Genomic DNA, 20382 nt, shown 5'->3' on the forward strand with positions numbered 1-20382 from the left:
AAGCCGCGGCGCTGAGGCAGTTCACCGACGAATTCCTCGCCACGCGGGCAGCCATCCGGGTTAGTATTCTCATCTCGTTCTTTCTTGATCTCGATTTTTCTCGTGGGGGCGCGTCAGCGCACCCACTGGGTGTAGTCCCCGAGTTCCGAGTCGGCTGCTGAGCAGGCGGCTTGGAACTTCTTGGAGATTTTGTTTTTGCTGCTTTTGTTCTCACTTTGGTCTTCTGTCCGTCTTGCAGGACTACCACAATCTTCGAGCGGCCGCCTTCAACTCCCAGGCTCGGGAGCTGACTCAGAAGACTGCCGATCTCACGGAAAGCCGAGGTATGTGACTTGATCTTTATCTCATGTGGGGGCGCGTCAGCGCACCCACTGGGTGTAGTCCCCGAGATTCGGGCCGACTGCTGAGCAGTCGGCTCGGATCTTCCTTGATGATTTCTCATTGTTCTTCTTCTTCTTCTATCTCTGCAGCGGCCAACGCCAGTCTGAGGGCACAGCTGGGGGAGTCCCAGACTGCTCTTCGTGCCAAGGACGCGGAGCTCGCCGCCTTGGTGCAGGAGCGCGACCGCCTGGTCAAGAAGCTGGCCGACCAGGAGGAAGGCCACAAGGCTGCGCTGAAGGCTGCGCAGGATCGCGAAGCCACCCTCCAGGCCGAGTTCGAGACGGAGGCGGCCGGCTGGGCAGAGGCCAGGCAGACTCTGGTCTCCGGCTATGGCCAGATTGAGGACCTGGTTGACGGTAAGTCGTCTACCCCTTCATCCTTTCTTGCCATCTGCCACTTCGGCTTGTTTTTCTGATTTTGGTGTTCTTCTTTCCTTTTCTTCTTCGCGCAGAGTACTTCCCCGGCTATTCCACTGCCGCCAACCAGGCCATCGAAGCTCGTCGCCAGGCGAAGAGGCAAGCCGGCTTCGAGATCTCGCCAACCGCCGGCCGCTCGCTGGAGGAGCAGCTCCTGGCGATCCAGGCTCGTATCCAGCCGGCTCACAGGCTGCTCCGCCGGCTTCAGCGTGCCGGGTCGCAGGTCTTGGCCGCCCTCTGGCCCGGCCAAGTGGTCCCGCGCACCCCCAGTCGGACCGCCGACTGGCTGGAGGTGGCCGTCGGCCGCTTCGAGGCTTGGAAGGCGTCAGCGGCTCGCTCCGGCGCCAGGCGGGCGCTGGAGTTCGTCAAGGCCTGGTATCCCGGCCTGAACCTGGACCAGCTGTCGACCTGGCGGCAGCAAGCCGACACGGAGCTGGAGCCGGCGCGGCCGGCCATCATTCGGCGGGCTTCAGCGATCGCCGACTACACCGACACCAACGTCTTCGCCCCCGAGGTGGACGACAATGGAGTTGCCCAGCCAGAAGATTGGTTCGGGCTGGACCCGGCGTACGGCGAGGACTCGGCGGAGGAGATCGACTCCAGCGACGAGGGCGAAGAGGAGGAGGAGGAGGGTGAAGACGCCGAGCCGGCTGGTGGAGTAGCCGGCCAGCCTGACCGCGCCTCCAGCACTACGTCGCGTGCGAGTGCGTCTCCTGCCGCGGGAGGTGGTCAAGCCGGGACCAGCTAGGCGGCCACTCCTTCAGCCGGCGAGCTGCCTTCACCGACCAGCTCGGCCTCCAAGTCGCGCCTTAGTCTTCTTTCTTTTGTTTTCCTGTCTTGTTACTTTTGAACAATGTTTGGTTAAGTCTGCACAATTCCACCCACTGGGTGTATTCAAACTTAAGTCTGTTGCCGGCCTGTGGGCGGCTTTATGTATATAAGTTATGCAATCGGTCTTTCCTTGTACTTTCGCTTTTTGTCCTTCTGCTTTTTTCCTTTGCCGCCCTCCCTTGGTTGCCGCCTCCCTAGTCAAACAGTTGCTCTGCAATCTGTAGCCGGGGAGTGCCTGGCCGATTGGGGAGGGGGAAGTACTTTTAGCTCTGCCGGACTTAAGCTAAGTTTTTTAGGAAGCCGGCCAGCCGGCTGCTGTGACAGCCGGCAGGCATATATGGAGGCCGTCTTTTTGCTATATAGGTTAGTTGTTCCTTAGCCGTTTTTCGTGTGGGCGTCCTTTCTGTCTTCTCTCTTGCTAGTCGGACAGTCAGTTCTTTGAGCTGCGACTTTCAACAAGAGAGGACTTGGGAGCCGGCGCACTACTTTGCTGACTTCGGGAAGAACTTAGAATATAGCTCAAGGCGGCCAGTCCCCGGGCCGACTAGTCGGACCCGGTGCCGGACAAGAATTCAAAATGTAATAATACATTCATGGATATGACACTCGTCATTCATAGATAAATAAAAGGCAGTCCCCGAGTACTGTTCGGGGGGCCTGTTGGTTTGTAACTTAATACAAAAGGGGTAGCGTGATACATACTGCTTTTCAGCTGTAAAATCGTCTTAGGAGGTTTGCGTTCCATGGTCGCTCCGACTCCTTGCCGGAGTCGTCTCTCTTGCGTGCTCTTGGCTTTTGCGCGTCGATCAAGTAGTAGGAGTCGTTGCCGAGTGCCTTGCTGACGACGAAGGGGCCTTCCCAAGGGGCCGAGAGCTTGTGCTGGCCGGCTGTTCGCTGGATCAGCCGGAGCACAAGGTCGCCCTCTTGGAAGGATCTTGGCTTGACCTTGCGGTTGTAGTAGCGGCGCAGGCCTTGCTGGTAGATGGCGGACCGGCTGAGGGCTAACAGCCGGCCTTCTTCCAGTAGGTCGACGCCGTCTTCTCTTGCTTCTTTGGCTTCCTCCTCCGTGTACATGGTGATCCGAGGCGAGTCGAACTCGATGTCTGTTGGGATGACAGCCTCGGCACCGTACACAAGGAAGAATGGAGTGAAGCCGGTTGACTTGTTGGGTGTAGTGCGCAGACTCCAGAGGACAGCCGGCAGCTCTTCGAGCCAGCAGCCGGCCGATCGCTCCAGTGGTACAACCAGTCGGGGCTTGATGCCGGAGAGGATAAGTCCATTTGCTCGCTCGACCTGGCCGTTTGACTGCGGGTGGGCAACGGACGCTAAGTCCAGTCGGATGCCCTGTGTCGCGCAGAAACGTGCCAGTGCGCCTTTGGCGAAGTTCGTGCCGTTGTCGGTGATGATGCTGTGCGGCACGCCGTACCGAGTAGTGATGTCGGTGATGAATGTCACGGCAGTCGGCCCGTTCAGCTTCTTAATCGGCTTGGCTTCGATCCACTTTGTGAACTTGTCCACAGCAACGAGTAGATGTGTCAAGCCACCGCGGGCTGTCTTGAAAGGGCCCACCATGTCCAGTCCCCAGACGGCAAAAGGCCAGGTGAGGGGAATGGTCTTGAGGGCAGAAGCCGGCAGGTGTTGTTTGGAACTGAAGACTTGACATCCTCTGCAGCTCTTGACTATTTCTTTAGCATCCTCCAAGGCAGTCGGCCAGAAGAACCCATGGCGGAAAGCCTTGGCCACGAGGGATCTTGAGGCGGCGTGATGGCCGCATTCGCCTTGGTGGATGTCTTTGAGGATTGCCACTCCTTTTTCTGGCTCGACGCAACGCTGGAAGACTCCAGTGACGCTGCGCTTCACAAGCTCCCTGTTGATTATTGTGTATGCTGCGGCTCGTCGTTGCACTAGTCTTGCTGCGATCTCATCAGCCGGCAGCTCTCTGCTGACTAGGAACTTGAGGATGGGCTGGGCCCATGAGGGAGCTGTGACTTCTTCTGCTGTTAATGTGGCCACCATGACTCGGGTGGGTGGGTTGGGTGTTGCATTGGAGTCGACCACCGCTTCTTGTGTCGTTGCAGTCCCCGGGCCGACTGCTGCAGTCCCCGGGCCGGGTTCTGAAGTCCCTGGGCCGGGTGCGACTACGTCAGTCCCCGGGGCAGTCGTCGAAGTCCCCGTGCCGCCTGCGGGATTTCTTGAGCCGGATCCGGCTGTTTCTGGCGCAGGCGGTACGAAGATGGAATCCGACTCTGGAGACGGCTTGATGGACGGCTTGAGGAGGCGCTGGAGGGAGACGCCAGTCGGTATGGCTTGTCGGGTGGAGCCGATCCGTGCTAGGGCATCTGCTTGGTCGTTGTCGGCCCTTGGCACGTGAAGGAACTCGCACCCTTCGAAGTATCCGCTCATCTGCTGGACGAGGAAACGGTAGCTTGCCATGTTTGCGTCCTTGGCGTCCCAGTCGCCAGATGATTGCTGGACCACCAAGTCTGAGTCGCCGTAGCACAGGATCCGGCGTATGCCGAGTTCTTTGGCTAGCCGGAGCCCATGTACGAGCGCCTCGTACTCGGCCACGTTGTTGGAGGCGGCGAAGTGGATCTGCAGCGTGTACTTGAGCTTGTCGCCTTTGGGAGAGGTGAGGACGATGCCGGCTCCCAAGCCGGTGCGCATCTTGGACCCGTCAAAGTGCATCCGCCAATGGGTAGAGTCGGGAGCCGGCGGTAAGTACTGGGTCTCGGCCCAGTCGACGAGGAAGTCGGCCAATGCTTGCGACTTGATGGCGGTGCGGGGTTGATAGAAAATCGTGTAGGGCGCCAAGGCAATGGCCCATTTGGCCACCCGGCCGGATGCATCCCGGCTGCCTATGATCTCGGCGAGCGGGGCAGTGCACACGACCGTGATGGGGTGCTCTTGGAAGTAGGGCTTCAATTTCTTGGCAGCGAAGTACACCCCATAGCACATCTTCTGGTAGTGCGGGTAGTTTTGCTTTGAGCTGGACAGTACTTCGCTGAGATAGTAGACCGGCCTCTGGACCAGCTGGGCTCGGCCTTCCTCCGGGCGCTGGACCACAACAACAGTGCTGACGACTCGGCTTGTCGCGGCGATGTAGAGGAGCATGGGCTCCTTCTCAGTCGGCGCAGCCAGGACAGGCGGAGTGGTCAACATTTTCTTCAACTCATGGAAGGCTTGGTCGGCTTGATCATTCCACTCAAAGTGAGTGGACTTCTTCATGAGTCGGTACAGGGGGAGGGCCTTCTCTCCTAGTCGGCTGATAAACGGTTCAGGGAGGCTAAGCAGCCAGTGAACTTCTGCACATCTCGCAGCTTGGTGGGAATCTCCATCCTCTCGATGGCTTTGATCTTGACAGGGTTGCACTCAATGCCGCGTTCGGAGACCAGGAAGCCTAGCAGCTGGCCGGCTGGCACTCCGAACACGCACTTCTCGGGGTTGAGCTTGATCTGGAATCGGCGCAAGTTGGCAAATGTTTCCTTCAGGTCTTCCAGCAAGGTACCGCGCTTCTCTGTCTTCACCACAATGTCGTCTACGTAGACGTGGGCATTTCTGCCGAGTTGTTTCAAGAGACATTTCTGCATGCAACGCTGAAAAGTGGCACCGGCGTTTCTCAAGCCGAATGTCATTGTCAGGTAGCAGAAAGCTCCAAAGGGTGTGATGAAGGCAGTCTTCAGGCGGTCAGCCGGGTCCAACTTGATCTGATGATACCCTGAGTATGCATCCAAAAAACTTAACAGCTCGCATCCGGCTGTGGAGTCTATCACTTGGTCAATCCGTGGCAAAGCAAACGGATCCTTTGGGCAGGCCTTGTTCAAACTTGTGTAGTCTATACACATGCGCCACTTGTTATTCTTCTTCAAAACCAGAACTGGATTGGCAAGCCATTCTGGAAAGAACACTTCCATGATGAAGCCGGCTGCAAGGAGCCGGGCTATCTCTTCTCCCACGATTCTTCGCTTCTCTTCTGATAGTCGGCGGAGGGGTTGCTTGACCGGCTTCGCATCAGCTCGGACATGTAATTTGTGCTCGGCGAAATCCTTCGGGACACCCGGCATGTCCTTTGGGGACCATGCAAAGATGTCTCGATTCTCACGGAGGAAGTCGGCGAGCTCGCCTTCCTATTTACTGTCCAAGTTCGCCCCAATCACGGCGAACCTCTCCGGGTGCTCCGGGTCTAGAGGTATCTTCTTTGTCTCTTTCGCAGGCTGGAAGGAGCCCTGCGCATCACAGTCCTTGGGGTTGGGGGACAAGGCCGGCTGCTTGCCGGCCATGGCCACAACCCGTTCCAACATCTTCTTCTCTTCTGCCACCACGAGGGACTCGGCCAGCCGGCTGCTGGCCATGGCACACTCGATGGACTTCTTGTAGTCGCCGGCTACCGTGATGATCCCCTTCGAGCTCGGCATCTTCATCTTCAGGTAGGCATAGTGGGGCACAGCCATGAACTTGGCCAAAGCAGGTCGGCCAAGTAGTGCATGATAGGGGCTCTCCAAATCCACCACCTCGAACCATATTGCTTCCCGGCGAAAGTGATCTTTGTCTCCGAAGAGAACATCCATTTTGATCTTGCCGATTGGAGAGCAAGATAGGCCGGGTACGATACCATGGAAGACGGTGCGGCTCGGCATGAGCTGCTTTGCTTTGATGTTCAGCTTGTCCATGGTGTCGCGGTACAGTATGTTGATACTGCTTCCGCCGTCTATCAGGACGCGGGAAAATCTGGCAGCTCGCCTCTCCGTCGCAAGGGTGACGTCCAAGACCATAGCATAGGAGCCAGGCGAAGGCATCACCTCTGGGTGGTCGGCCTGGCTCCAGCTGATGGGCTTTTCCGACCAGTGCATGAACTCGGCGGTGCTAGAGGCGACTGCGTTTACTTCTTGGTGCTGCCGGCGTCGGCTGCGCTTGTCGTCGACTTGACTTGTGAAGACGACGTAGGCGTCGTGCGCTTCGGGGAACTCGTCTTGGATGGCGCCGACTGCCGGCCGGGCCGCCGGCTGCTGGGGAGCTGGAGGCGGCGGGCCGGGAGGCGGAGGCGGCACCATCCCTTCGCCCTTGGTGATGCGGGTGAGCCAGTGGCATTTCCGTGTTGTATGGTTGGACGGCTTCGCGCCGCTGTGGAACTTGCAGGGAGCATCGAGTGCTTGTTCGTAGGAGAAGGACGGCTGCCAGGGCGGCCGGCCACCCTTCTTCTTGGGAGCGGGCCGCTCTTCGGGCTGCTCGTCTTCAATGGTGGCCACCTGCCGACTGGAGGAAGTCGGCATGGGGCCCTTGCGCTTGTGGTCGTTCTGGTAGGGGCGCCGGTTAGGGTCGCCAGCCGGCGTCTTGGGAGCCGGAGCAACTACTTTCCCCGAGGCGTCCACTCGGAGCTCGGTCTTCATGGAGGAGTCGGCAGTGGCATACTTGTCGGCGGTGATCAGCAACTCATCGAGGGTAGCCGGCTCGTCGCAGAGGAGTCGGTGCTTGAGGAGGGTGCCCTCTCGGCACCCGGCGGTGAAGTACTCGATGGCCTGGACCTCGTGCACTCCCTCGCAGGAGTTGCGGAGCTCGGCCCATCGCGTGAGGTAGTCGCGGGTCGACTCGTTGGGCCCTTGGACGCAGAGGGAGAGCTGGCGAGGCTTGGGAGGCCGCTTGTAGGTGCTGGTGAAGTTGCGGACGAAAACTTCGGTGAAGTCCAGCCAGCTGTTGATGCTGTAGGGCTTGAGGCTGTTGAGCCACGTGCGCGCCGTGCCTTGCAGCATCAAGGGGACGTACTTCACGGCGACGCGCCGATTGCCGTTGGCGATGCTGACGGCTGTGGAGTAGTCGATGAGCCAATCTTCCGGCTTCACCGAGCCGTTGTACTTGGGTGTGTCTCTGGGGAGCGAGAACCCTTTGGGGAAGGGCTCGTCGCGGATGCGGGGGCCAAAGCATGGCGGGCCGACATCGTCTTCTTCTTCTAACGCCAAGGATCGAGCAAGGCGGTCGATCCTGTGGCGGGCGTCATTCTCGCCGACTCCTTCTCGGCGGCCGAGTCGGTCGCCAAGAGTCGGATGGGTGACAGGGCGGCGGAGTGAGGCGTCTTTCTCTTTGAGGCGGGGGAGGAGGCAGGTTTCCTTGGTGTTCAACCGCCCGAGGGCGGCCATCCGCGTCGCGCTCGATAGTGATGCGAGTCCGGCTGCGGCTGGCAGCCGGCTCCTTGTCTTTCTTCTGGCGCGCGCCGCTCGCAGTCGGCGAGCGGGACGTCGCGGCGTGCTCCCGGCGCGGGGGATGGCTATCAGCTCGGGCGCCGGCTTCGTGCCGTTCTGCAGCCGCGTCGATCAGCTGCTGGATCCGTCTTGTCATGTAGGGGAGCTCATCGGCTCCCAGCCCATTGAGCTCCTCTGCAGCCGCCTGAGCGGCTCGCAGATTCTCGAGCGGGGTGGCGTAGACGGGGCGATCTGCGCCCAGCATGCTGGCAACGGCTGCGCCGCGCTTCTGGACGAAGCCGGCTCGGCTCGGGCCGCTAGGCGGCGGCGTCCCGAAGGCGGCGCGGTCGACTTCGCGCTGGTGGGCCTCGGTGAGGCGTCTCATCGAGGCTATCTTCTTGCTCTCCGCGATGAGGGCAAGGCGGCGTGCCTCCAGGGTCTCGGCGTCGGCGTCGGCCGGGATGGGGACGGAGAGGTCGTGCATCGCCGCTTGCTGAGCGTCGCGGGCGTTCTCGCCCGAGTTGGAGACGTGGCTGATGACCAGCACTTCGGTGACAGCGCTGCTGCCGCTGTCAGCTCGAGGGAGGGGGTCGTCGAAGACCACCACGTCGGAGGGGTAGGCGTCGAGCGACGCGGTGTCGGAGTCGATGAGCATCGGGTCGGTGGAGCCGACCGACTCCATGTCCGCAGCAGGCTCGCTGGAGACGTGAAGTTGGTCGAGGAGGCTGACGAGGCGGCTCTCGGGGTAGTCGGTGCCTGCGTCGGACGCAGGCTCGTCGGAGATGCGAGTCTCGCCGAGCAGATCGGCGAGGCGGCTCGCTGCGCAGGCGTCGTCGACGCCTTGCAGCGCGTCGGGGCAAACGCCATCGGGCGCAGCAGGCTGGCTGCGCTCGCGGGGAAGGAAGAGGGTTCCCGTCCAGAACAGGTCTCCGGACGACGGTGCACCTGGCCCCACGGTGGGCGCCAAATGTCGGGTGGTTGGTGCGACATATGCCAAGGGATGGCTTATCATTGTGGGAGCCAATAAAACGTCGCCGGTGCCTGGAAACGGGATGAGGCGAAGACATGCACGCCGGCGAATCTTACCCAGGTTCGGGGCTCTCCGAGGAGATAACACCCCTAGTCCTGCTCTGCGGGGTCTCCGCATGATCACTAGATCGATAAAGGGTAGCTACAATCGCTCCTAGAGCTGTTGGGATCAAGGGAGAAGAAGAACAAGGCTAGCTCTTGCTTCTCTCTATCTATGGTGTGTGTGTGTGCTATGCTTGGAAGCCAAACATGCAGAGGTGCGAACCCTTTGCATGGGTGCTCCGGGGGGTTTATATAGGCCTACCCCCGGGGGTACAATGGTAATCCGACTGGGATCTGGTCCCAGCCGTCAGTGTCTACGCTCGCCGGCTTCTCCGCCGGCTGCTGGGTCCCGCCGGCTGCTGGGTCCCGCCGGCTGCCGGCTACTTGGTCGACAGGCCGGTCCCACCGCCTAGGGTTTTGTCGGCGGCTGCTTACTGTAGCCGCGCCTCTGATGATGAGGGCTTTGTCGAGGTGAGCGTGGCTACGGTGGGCCGCCTCGTGGGCTATCACTGTAGCCTCACCTCGTCTTGTCTCCTTAATGGGGCTCCTGCTTCGAGGAAGGGAGTGGCCGGCTTCTGGAGGCCGGCTATACTCTTGGCCGACTAGGAAGAGCCGGGCCGCCTTCACGCCTCTCTCTGGCTGAAGGGGCCCGCAGTCCTTGGGCCGTACAGGAGGGGGTCGTGGATGACGTCGTAGCTGGCGTGGCTACAGTGCCGGGCCGCACGGGAGACATCCCTCTCCTACGGCCCCCTGTAGCCGTGCCCGCCTCGGGCTTCGGGGGTCGTGGGCCGCACTGTGGCCACACCCCGTCACGTCGCCGTTATGTAGGAGTGGTTGTGGTCTTGGCCGGCTTCTAGGAGTCGGCGTCCTTCTTGGCCGGCTTCTTGGAGTCGGTGAGGTTGGGTCGCCTTCCGGGAGTCGGCTTTAGTGGTAGCCGGCCGGGGAAGGCGGCCGAAATGCTTGGAGTGCTTGAAGGCCCAAAGGCCTGATAAATTTTCTGAAGAGCCAGGGGTGGTCGGTTAGGCTACCCGTGGCCATTTACTCCGACAGTGCTTAACCTACTCACGCGAAGGATCCTGAAGAAAGACGTCCGGCGCGCGGCTCCCACGATAGGTGACGATCAAGCAGGTAATAGTCATAGATAGATTAAGCATGGGAAGCATACTGGCTTAAGTAAATGCAGGGAAGATACATGCCGCCGGGTCCGACCCGAGCGGCTTGGGGATGATGCAGCCCAAGGGGCGCCCCCAGCAGGGTAAGCTAAAGACATAAGAAAAGGGGTACATCCCACAGGGACGGACCCACGCGGCCTGGGAATGATGCAGCCCGAGGGGCGCTCCCAGCTAAATAAACTTGGAAAATGTCACCTGGTTCTGTCGATGAAGGGATGTCGGAGCAGCTGGAGGTACGCGGTGAAGGGGTCGCTCCTCACGAGCCATTGGGGTCCTGAGCCTCGGGAGGCTCTGGGGGTCCAGGCGGTTCCTTGAGGACCGTCTCCATCTCCATCAGGACGGCGTGATGCTTGGCCTCCTGAGTCGCCAGGACGCGCCGCAAGTTGCGCTGATAGGCGGATGACACGCTCGGCAGGCCAAAAGGCATGCGAACGTAGCTATGAGGTGGGCCCTCGCAACGTCTCACGCGCGAAGGCCAGAAAAGCTCCTGAGATGCGGCCCTATTGAGCCCTGGGACGTCGATGCAGACGTGCAGCCCATCATCCTCGCCTGGATGGGGAGCTGCGCCTGGTGAGCGGCGGCCGCCGCGTATGGCCCTTGCGTCTTGCAGTTCCTAAGTGGTCCTGGTGATGAACTCCTGAGCGGTGGGTGCTCCTCGCCCTGTGTTCTCCTGAGGGAAACATGACGTGAAACATGCCTCCAAGTGGTGCCCGAGCGCCTCCCTCGTGATGTTGGACAGGTCTGAGGCCCTCTAGAAGAGAGCCCCCGAGCCCTGCCCGAGAAGGGCGCCAGGCGCGCCTTCCTATGCGATGGAGGGAGGCGCCCCTGGCGGGGGCGCCGATCCTGACGAGGTTCCAGTCGCGACGCCACCCTCCTGAGGTCCTTCACGATGCAACTACTTCTTCTTCTTGGGGGTGGCCTCAGGAGGGCACTCGCCCTTGCTGTCGAGATCGTAGATTGCTGCAGCTTGGAAGGCACGCTCAAGGGAGCACACCGCATCTCTTTCTTGGCATGGGACCGTGATGATTCCGCCGCTTCCCGGCATCTTGAGGACATTGTAGCCGTGATGGGTCACCGCCATGAACTTGTCCAGGGATGGATACCCGAGGATGGCATTGTACGACAGACGGATGTGCGCGACGTCGAAGTCGATGAGTTCTATGCGGTAGTTTTTGCGTTCTCCGAAGGTGATGCGAATGCGGACCTGCCTGATCGGGGTAGTGGAGTCGTTGGTCACTCCTGAGAAAGGCTCGGTGGGCTGAAGCTGGTCATACGGCACTTGGAGGTTGTCGAACGTGTCGACGGACAGGACGTTGAGCCCCGCGCTGCCGTCGATGAGGGTCTTGGTGACTTGCCTATTGCTGATGACTGGGGAGCAAAGCATCGGGGGGGGGGGGGCGCTTGCGGTAGCCGCACACTTGAATTGATCTGCCGAACTAAAGGTGATGGCGCACTTGGACCACCTGTGCGGGCGTGTGGCCTCGAGCTTGGGGAGGACTGCATTCACTTCACGAGTAAACTGTTTGAAGATACGCTACGAGGCTGGGGCCTGAGCTCCGCGCAAGATGCAGGCGACAGCACGTGGTTCCTGGAAGCCCCCAGCCCCCTTGTCTTGATGGTGGTCGTCATTCCTTGTTGGCGGTGGCGGTAGTGGGGGAAGACCGGCGTTGCCCTGAGGACGGTCCTCACGAGGCTGGTCCCTCCAGGCGCCCTCGCGAGGCCGATCCTGCCAGCGGTCCTCACGAGGCCGGTCGCGCCACTCCTGGCGTAGGCCACGGTCGTCCCATTGTCCGCCACCACGTCCTCCTCCTCGGCCGTAGCCCCGGTCGTTGCGCTCGGGGCGTCGACCGAAGCGTCCTTCTCGAATGGCTTTGAGCTCTTGACAGTCGCTGGTGTTGTGGGTATGCAGGTTATGGAAGGCGCAGAACGGTCGGCTGCTCTTGGATGATTCGGGATGGTCTCTGCTACTCTTGGTGCCTGGCTCCGCCGCGAGCACGTTTGCTCCCTTGTGCTTCACGTCCTTGGCCTTGGCTTTCTTCTCCTCCGGGTCCGCAACCGGGAGCTCAAGGAGGGAGAGGCGCCCCTCCTCAGCTCTTGCACACTTGGTCGCCAGGTTGAACAGCTCCAGGGACGTGCATAGCTCCTCGTGGATGGCGAGCTCCTCCTTCATCTTGACGTCACGGACGCCATCAGAGAACGCGGAGATGATGGCCTCGTCCGTCACCTTGGGGATCTTGAGACGAACATTGTTGAATCGCTGGATGTACTTCTGGAGGGTCTCTCCTGGTTGCTGCTTGACGCGACGCAGGTCACCCGCTGCCGGTGGCCGGTCGTGAGTGCCCTGGAAGTTGGCGACGAAGCGGTCGCGCATCTCGTCTCAGGAGGAGATCGAGCCTAGAGGCAGGTTCAGGAGCCACGAACGAGCGCCATCTTTAAGGTGCCATAGGGAACCAGTTCACCATGACTTTCTCGTCGCCGTTGGCCGCCTCGATGCTCAGCTCGTAGAGCTGCAGGAATTCCGCGGGGTTGGGGGTGCCGTCGTAGCGAGGAGGCAGATCTGGCTTGAACTTCCCGGCCAGGCGACGCTACGCAGCTCGGGGGTGAAGGCGTGGCAGCCGGCCGTGGTCACCGGGGCCCGCCTTGGAGGTGCAGCTTGGTATTGGCGCCCGGGCGCCGCTACAGCAAGCGGCGCGGGGCCTTTCCACAGCAAATGATCCTGGTGCGGTGGTGCGAGGAGTGGCGGAGTGTTCTCTTGCGGTCAAGGGACTTCTTGACAGCTTCTTTCTTCACGCGCGGGCACCGGACGCGGTGGGTCGCGCCGTGGAGCCGCGCGGCTTGGCGCCAGGGCGCTGTCTTGGTGCAGAGGTGGTGGAGGTGCTCCGTGAGCTACGTCCCCCGTAGCTGGCGGAGGGCGAGGTAGTGAGAGGGACGGCGCAGGGGAGCCCCCTGCGGCGCTGACGAGCTCGGCGATGCGGTCAAGCCAGTCCTCGTAGAGGTCGTCGACTGGGCGGTACCGCAGGAGCTCGTGCGTCATGAGGAGCACGGCCCGTGCGTTCGTGGGACAACGACGATCGTGAACGACCAACCAGCCGGGAGTTCAGCGATGGAGTGGCGGTGCGGCCGGTCCTATCGCACCGACGGGATGCAACGAGGACGTTTGCTGCTCGTTCCCCACCAGGCCGGTGGCGCATTGCTGCGGGGACGGAGAACGCAGGGGTGGCCGCGACCGGGGCCGTGCTGGGCACGCGGGTGGCAAGGGCAGCTCAGGCGCCTCCGGCGCAGGCGCGCGTGCCGTCCGCATGAACGATGAAGCGACGTGACACGGAGCGACGGAAGGGAAGGCTTCAGTGCCTCTACCTGGCGCGCCAATGTTGGATCACGGGTTCCAGAAAAACCCTTAGTTCGAACTTGGGGTGCGCGCGAAGTTCTCCCCGATCGATCCACGTCCTAGCTTGCTAACATCTTCAGGTAAACTCAACGACACTCACAAGCACAAGAGACACAAGATTTATACTGGTTTGGGCCACCGTTGTGGTGTAATACCCTACTCCAGTGTGGTGGTGGTGGATTGCCTCTTGGGCTGATGTGGAACAGTACAAGGGGAAGAACAGCCTCCTGAGGTTGAGGTGTTCTTGTGCTTGGTGTGTGGCTAAGGATCGGCTAAAGATCAGATGCCTGAGGCTCAGTTGTCTCTTGATGAGTTGCCCCCTACGGTGGTGGCTAGTCCTACTTATATAGGCCCTGGTCCTCTCCCCAAATATTGAGCAGGAAGGGAGCCAACAACGGCCAATTTCAAAGGGGACAACTAGTACAACTTATCCTGACAAAAGCGGTCTTCGCCTGCAAAAGTCTCTGGTGGTGAAGCCGCCTTGGGCCCCATGGTGACCTTCGTCTTGCCGTCCTGCTGGTCTTGGTCTCGTTGCACCGATATGGAAACCTTTGCTTGATGCCTCGATACTCCACGCCTGCACTTACCTCCTTAGCACCAAAGGGGAAACAAGGACACTGCGCGCGCTGGCGCCCGCGTGGCGCCCGCCTAATCTTGATCGTCATGGCTCACGTCACGAGAACATCGCGAGGTTTGCCTTTCCTTGATCTCTCCGCCCCTCGCTAGCCAACCTGGTGAGGCCGCTCCTGAGGAGGTCTTGTGTCGCCTGCTACCTCTTGAGCACTGCGTTGGGTTTCCCTTGAAGAGGAAAGGGTGATGCAGCAAAGTAGCGTAAGTATTTCCCTCAGTTTTTGAGAACCAAGGTATCAATCTAGTAGGAGGCCACGCATGAGTCCCTCGCACGTACACAAACAAATAAATCTTCGCAACCAACGCAATAAAGGGGTTGTCAATCCCTTCACGGTCAGTTACGAGAGTGAGATCTGATAGATATGATAAGATAATATTTTTGGTATTTTTATGATAAAGATGCAAAGTAAAGAAAGCAAAATAAAAACGGCGCTAGAAATAACTTGTTGACGGGAGATTAATATGATGGAAAATAGACCCGGGGGCCATAGGTTTCACTAGTGGCTTCTCTCATGAGCATAAGTATTACGGTGGGTGAACAAATTACTATTGAGCAATTGATAGAATTGAGCATAGTTATGAGAATATCTAGGTATGATCATGTTTATAGACATCACGTCCGAAACAAGTAGACCAACTCCTGCCTGCATCTACTACTATTACTCCACACATCGACCGCTATCCAGCATGCATCTAGAGTATTAAGTTCAAAAGAACAGAGTAACGCTTTAAGTAAGATGACATGATGTAGAGGGATAAACTCATGCAATATGATATAAACCCCATCTTGTTATCCTCGATGGCAACAATACAATACGTGCCTTGCTGCCCCTACTATCACTGGGAAAGGACACCGCAAGATTGAACCCAAAGCTAAGCACTTCTCCCATTGTAAGAAGATCAATCTTGTAGGCCAAACCAAACTGATAATTCGAAGAGACTTGCAAAGATAACCAATCATACATAAAAGAATTCATAGAAGATTCAAATATTGTTCATAGATAAAATTGATCATAAACCCACAATTCATCGGTCTCAACAAACACACCGCAAAAGAAGATTACATCGAATAGATCTCCACAAGAGAGGGGGAGAACATTGTATTGAGATCCAAAAAGAGAGAAGAAGCCATCTAGCTAATAACTATGGACCCGAAGGTCTGAGGTAAACTACTCACACATCATCGGAGAGGCTATGGTGTTGATGTAGAAGCCCTCCGTGATCGATGCCCCCTCCGGCGGAGCTCCGGAAAAGGCCCCAAGATGGGATCTCACGGGTACAGAAGGTAGTTTGGGGGTACGTAGGTATATATAGGAGGAAGAAGTACGTCGGTGGAGCAACATGGGGCCCACGAGGGTGGAGGCCGTGCCCAGGGGGGTAGGCGCGCCCCCCTACCTCGTGCCCTCCTGGTTGATGTCTTGACGTAGGGTCCAAGTCCTCTGGATCACGTTCGTTCCGAAAACCACGTTCCCGAATGTTTCATTCCGTTTGGACTCCGTTTGATATTCTTTTTCTGCGAAACTCTGAAATAGGCAAAAAACAACAATTCTAGGCTGGGCCTCCGGTTAATAGGTTAGTCCCAAAAATAATATAAAAGTGCATAATAAAGCCCAATAATGTCCAAAACAGAATATAATATAGCATGGAGCAATCACAAATTATAGATACGTTGGAGACGTATCAAGCATCCCCAAGCTTAATTCCTGCTCGTCCTCGAGTAGGTAAATGATAAAAACAGAATTTTTTATGTGGAATGCTACTTGGCATAATTTCAATGTAATTCTTCTAATTGTGGTATGAATATTCAGATCCGAAAGATTCAAGATAAAGGTTTAATATTGACATAAAAGTAATAATACTTCAAGCATACTAACTAAGCAATTATGTCCTCTCAAAATAACATGGCCAAAGAAAGTTCATCCCTACAAAATCATATAGGTTAGTCATACTCCATTTTCATCACACAAGAATGCTCTCATCATGCAACTGTTTCATACTTTAGTAATCTCAAACTTTTTCAACCTTCACGCAATACATGAGCGTGAGCCATGGATATAGCACTATGGGTGGAATTGAATATAATGATGGGGGTTATGTGGAGAAGACAAAAAGGAGAAAGTCTCACATCAACGCGGCTAATCGATGAGCTATGGAGATGCCTATCAATTGATGTTAATGCAAGGAGTAGGGATTGCCATGCAACAGATGCACTAGAGCTATAAATGCATGAAAGCTCAACAAATGAAACTAAGTGGGTGTGCATCCAACTTGCTTGCTCACGAAGACCTAGGTCAGTTGAGGAAGCCCATTGTTGGAATATACAAGCCAAGTTCTATAATGAAAAATTCCCACTAGTATATGAAAGTGACAAAAGAAGAGACTCTCTATCATGAAGATCATGGTGGTACTTTGAAGCACAAGTGTGGAAAAAGGATAGTAGAATTGCCCCTTTCTATTTTCTCCTTTTTTTGGGCCTTCCTTTTTTTATTTGGCCTTTCTCTTTTTTTATTGGGGCAATGCTCTATGAATGATGATCATCACACTTCTTTTTATTTAAAACTCAATGATTACAACTCGATACTAGAAAAAAGTATGACTCTATATGAATGCCTCCGGTGGTATACCGGGATAGCAATGAATCAAGAGTGACATGTATGAAAAATTATGAACGGTGGCTTTGCCACAAATACGATATCAACGACATGATCATGCAAAGCAATATGACAATGATGAACGTGTCATGATAAGCGAAACGGTGGAAAGTTGCATGGCAATATATCTCGGAATGGCTATGGAAATGCCATAATAGGTAGGTATGGTGGCTGTTTTGAGGAGGATATAAGGAGGTTTATGTGTGAAAGAGCGTATCATATCACGGTGTTTGGATGCACCGGCGAAGTTTGCACCAACTCTCAATGTGAGAAAGGGCAATGCACGGTACCGAAGAGGCTAGCAATGATGGAAGAGTAAGAGTGCGTATAATCCATGGACTCAACATTAGTCATAAAGAACTCACATACTTATTGCAAAAAATCTACAAGTCATCAAAAACCAAGCACTACGCGCATGCTCCTAGGGGGATAGATTGGTAGGAAAAGACCATCGCTCGTCCCCGACCGCCACTCATAAGGAGGACAATCAAAGAACACCTCATGCTTCAAATTTGTTACATAACGTTTACCATACGTGCATGCTACGGGACTTGCAAACTTCGACACAAGTATTCCTCAAATTCGCAACTACTCAACTAGCACAACTTTAATATCACTACCTCCATATCTCAAAATAATCATCAAGCATCAAACTTCTCTTAGCATTCAGCACACTCATAAGAAAGTTTTTTACTAGTCTTGAATACTTAGCATATTAGGATTAATTTGCCAATTTAAGAAAATTAGCATGCTGTTTAAGACTCTCAAAATAATATAAGTGAAGCATGAGAGAATAATAGTTTCTATAAAACAAAACCACCGCCATGCTCTAAAAGATATAAGTGAAGCACTAGATCAAAAACTATATAGCTCAAAAGATATAAGTGAAGCGCATAGAGTATTCTAATAAATTCCGAATCATGTGTTTCTCTCATCAAAAGGTGTGTAAAGCAAAGATGATTGTGGTAAACTAACAAATAAAGACTCAAATCATACAAGACGCTCCAAGCAAAACACATATCATGTGGTGAATAAAAATATAGCTCCAAGTAAAGTTACCGATGGAAGTAGACGAAAGAGGGGATGCCTTCCAGGGCATCCCCAAGCTTTGGCTCTTAGGTGTCCTTAGATTATCTTGGGGTGCCATGGGCATCCCCAATCTTAGGCTCTTGCCACTCCTTGTTCCATAATCCATCAAATCTTTCACCCAAAACTTGAAAACTTCACAACACAAAACTTAACAGGAAATCTCGTGAGCTCCGTTAGCGAAAGAAAAGAAAACACCACTTGAATGTACTGTAATGAACTCATTCTTTATTTATATTGGTGTTAAACCTACTGTATTCCAACTTCTCCATGGTTTATAAACTATTTTATTAGCCATAGGTTCATCAAAATAAGCAAACAACACACGAAAAACAGAATCTGTCAAAAACAGAACAGTCTGTAGTAATCTGTAACTAACGCAAACTTTTGGAACTCCAAAAATTCAGCCAAAATAGGACGACATATATAATTTTTTTAGTGATCAGGAGCAATTGGAATCAATATTTTATCACGTTCTGGTGATTCTTAACAACTATTTTCGTGAACAGAAAGTTTCTGGAATTTTCAACAAGATCAAATAACTATCATCCAAGAAGATCTGATAGGTTTAACTTGGCACAAACACTAATTAAAACATAAAAACAAATCTAACCAGAGGCTAGATCAAATATTTATTCCTAAACAGAAGCAAAAAAGCAAAAAACTAAAAATAAAATTGGGTTGCCTCCCAACAAGCGTTATCGTTTAACGCCCCTAGCTAGGCATAAAAGCAAGGATAGATCTAGGTATTGCCGTCTTTGTAGGCAATCCATAAGTGGCTCTCATAATAGATTCATAAGGTAATTTTATTTTCTTTCTAGAGAACTGTTCCATGCCTTTCCTTAACGGAAATTGGAATCTAATATTCCCTTCCTTCATATCAATAATTGCACCAATCGTTCTAAGGAAAGGTCTACCAAGAATAATAGGACATGAAGGATTGCCATCTATATCAAGAACAATAAAATCTATGGGCACATAGTTCCTATTTGCAACAATAAGAACATCATTAATTCTTCCCATAGGTTTCTTAATGGTGGAATTGAGGGAGTCCTAGATGAGGGGGTCCTCGGACAGCCGGACTGTTCGACTATGAAGATACAAGATTGAAGACTTCGTCCCGTGTCCGGGTGGGACTCTCCTTTGCGTGGAAGGCAAGATTGGCAATTCAGATATGTAGATCTCCTCCCTTGTAACCGACTCTGTGTAACCCTAGCCCCCTTCGGTGTCTATATAAACCAGAGGGTTTAGTCCGTAGGACGACAACAATCATAATCATAGGCTAGCTTTTAGGGTTTAGCCTCTACGATCTCGTGGTAGATCAACTCTTGTAATACTCATATCATCAAGATCAATCAAGCAGGAAGTAGGGTATTACCTCCATCGAGAGGGCCCGAACCTGGGTAAACATTGTGTCCCCCGCCTCCTTTACCATCCGCCTTAGACGCACAGTTCGGGACCCCCTACCCGAGATCCGCCGGTTTTGACACCGACATTGATGCTTTCATTGAGAGTTCCACTGTGCCATCACGATAAAGGCTTGATGGCTCCTTCGATCATTGGCAACGATGCGATCCAGGGTGAGGTTTTTCTCCCCGGACAGATCTTCGAATTCGGCGGCTTCGTACTGCGGGCCAACTTGCTTGGCCATCTGGAGCAGATCGAGGGCTACGCCCCTGGTCATCAGGTCAGGTTTGGAAGCTTAAACTATACTGCTGACATGCGCGGAGACTTGATCTTCGACGGATTCGAGCCCATGTCAGGTGCGCCGCACAATCACGACGAGCATGACTTAGCTTTGCCGTCGAACGGTGTTCGGGAGATCACACCTGTGGCTACTCCGGCCCTCAATCCGGAGCAGATCGTGTCGTCCGAGGACGGGCGGATGGACCCCGCCACGGAGGCCGCACACTCAGCGGCGATAGAGCCGAATACTGACTTCACCTCCTATGACACCCGTGTTGCCGGACCCTTGGATTCGTCCCCGACCACGGGCTCCGAACCGCCTGCGTCCGTGCCTATCGAATCTGATTGGGCACCGGTCATGGAGTTTTCCTTCGCGGATATCTTTCAGCACTCGCCCCTGGGCGACATGCTAAATTCATTAAGGTCTCTCTCCTTGTCAGCAGGCCCTTGGCCGAACTATGTCCGGCTTGAGTGGGAAGCGGACGACGAAGAAATTCGTTCCCGACCCACCACCCACTTAATAGCCACTGTCGACGAATTAACTGACATGCTCGATTTCGGCTCCGAAGACATCAACGGTATGGACGACGATGGATGAGAAGAACAGGAACCACTGCCCACAGGGCGCTGGACAGCCACTTCATCGTATGATATATATATATATATATATATATATATATATATATATATATATATATGGTGGACACCCCCAAAGAAAGCGATGGCAATAAGGCAACGGAGGATAATCCCCTCGAGAAGCAATCTAAGCACCGGCGTCATCGGCGCCGCTCTAAGCCCCGCCATAGCAAAAGCAGCGATACCGGCACAAGAGACAATAACGATGCGGATAGTGCCGAAGACAAAGATAATCCCCTCCAGCCAGGCTTCGAGCGGGAGGAT

This window comes from Triticum aestivum, chromosome 3D (assembly GCF_018294505.1).
Source record: "Triticum aestivum cultivar Chinese Spring chromosome 3D, IWGSC CS RefSeq v2.1, whole genome shotgun sequence".
Taxonomy (NCBI): Eukaryota; Viridiplantae; Streptophyta; class Magnoliopsida; order Poales; family Poaceae; genus Triticum; species Triticum aestivum.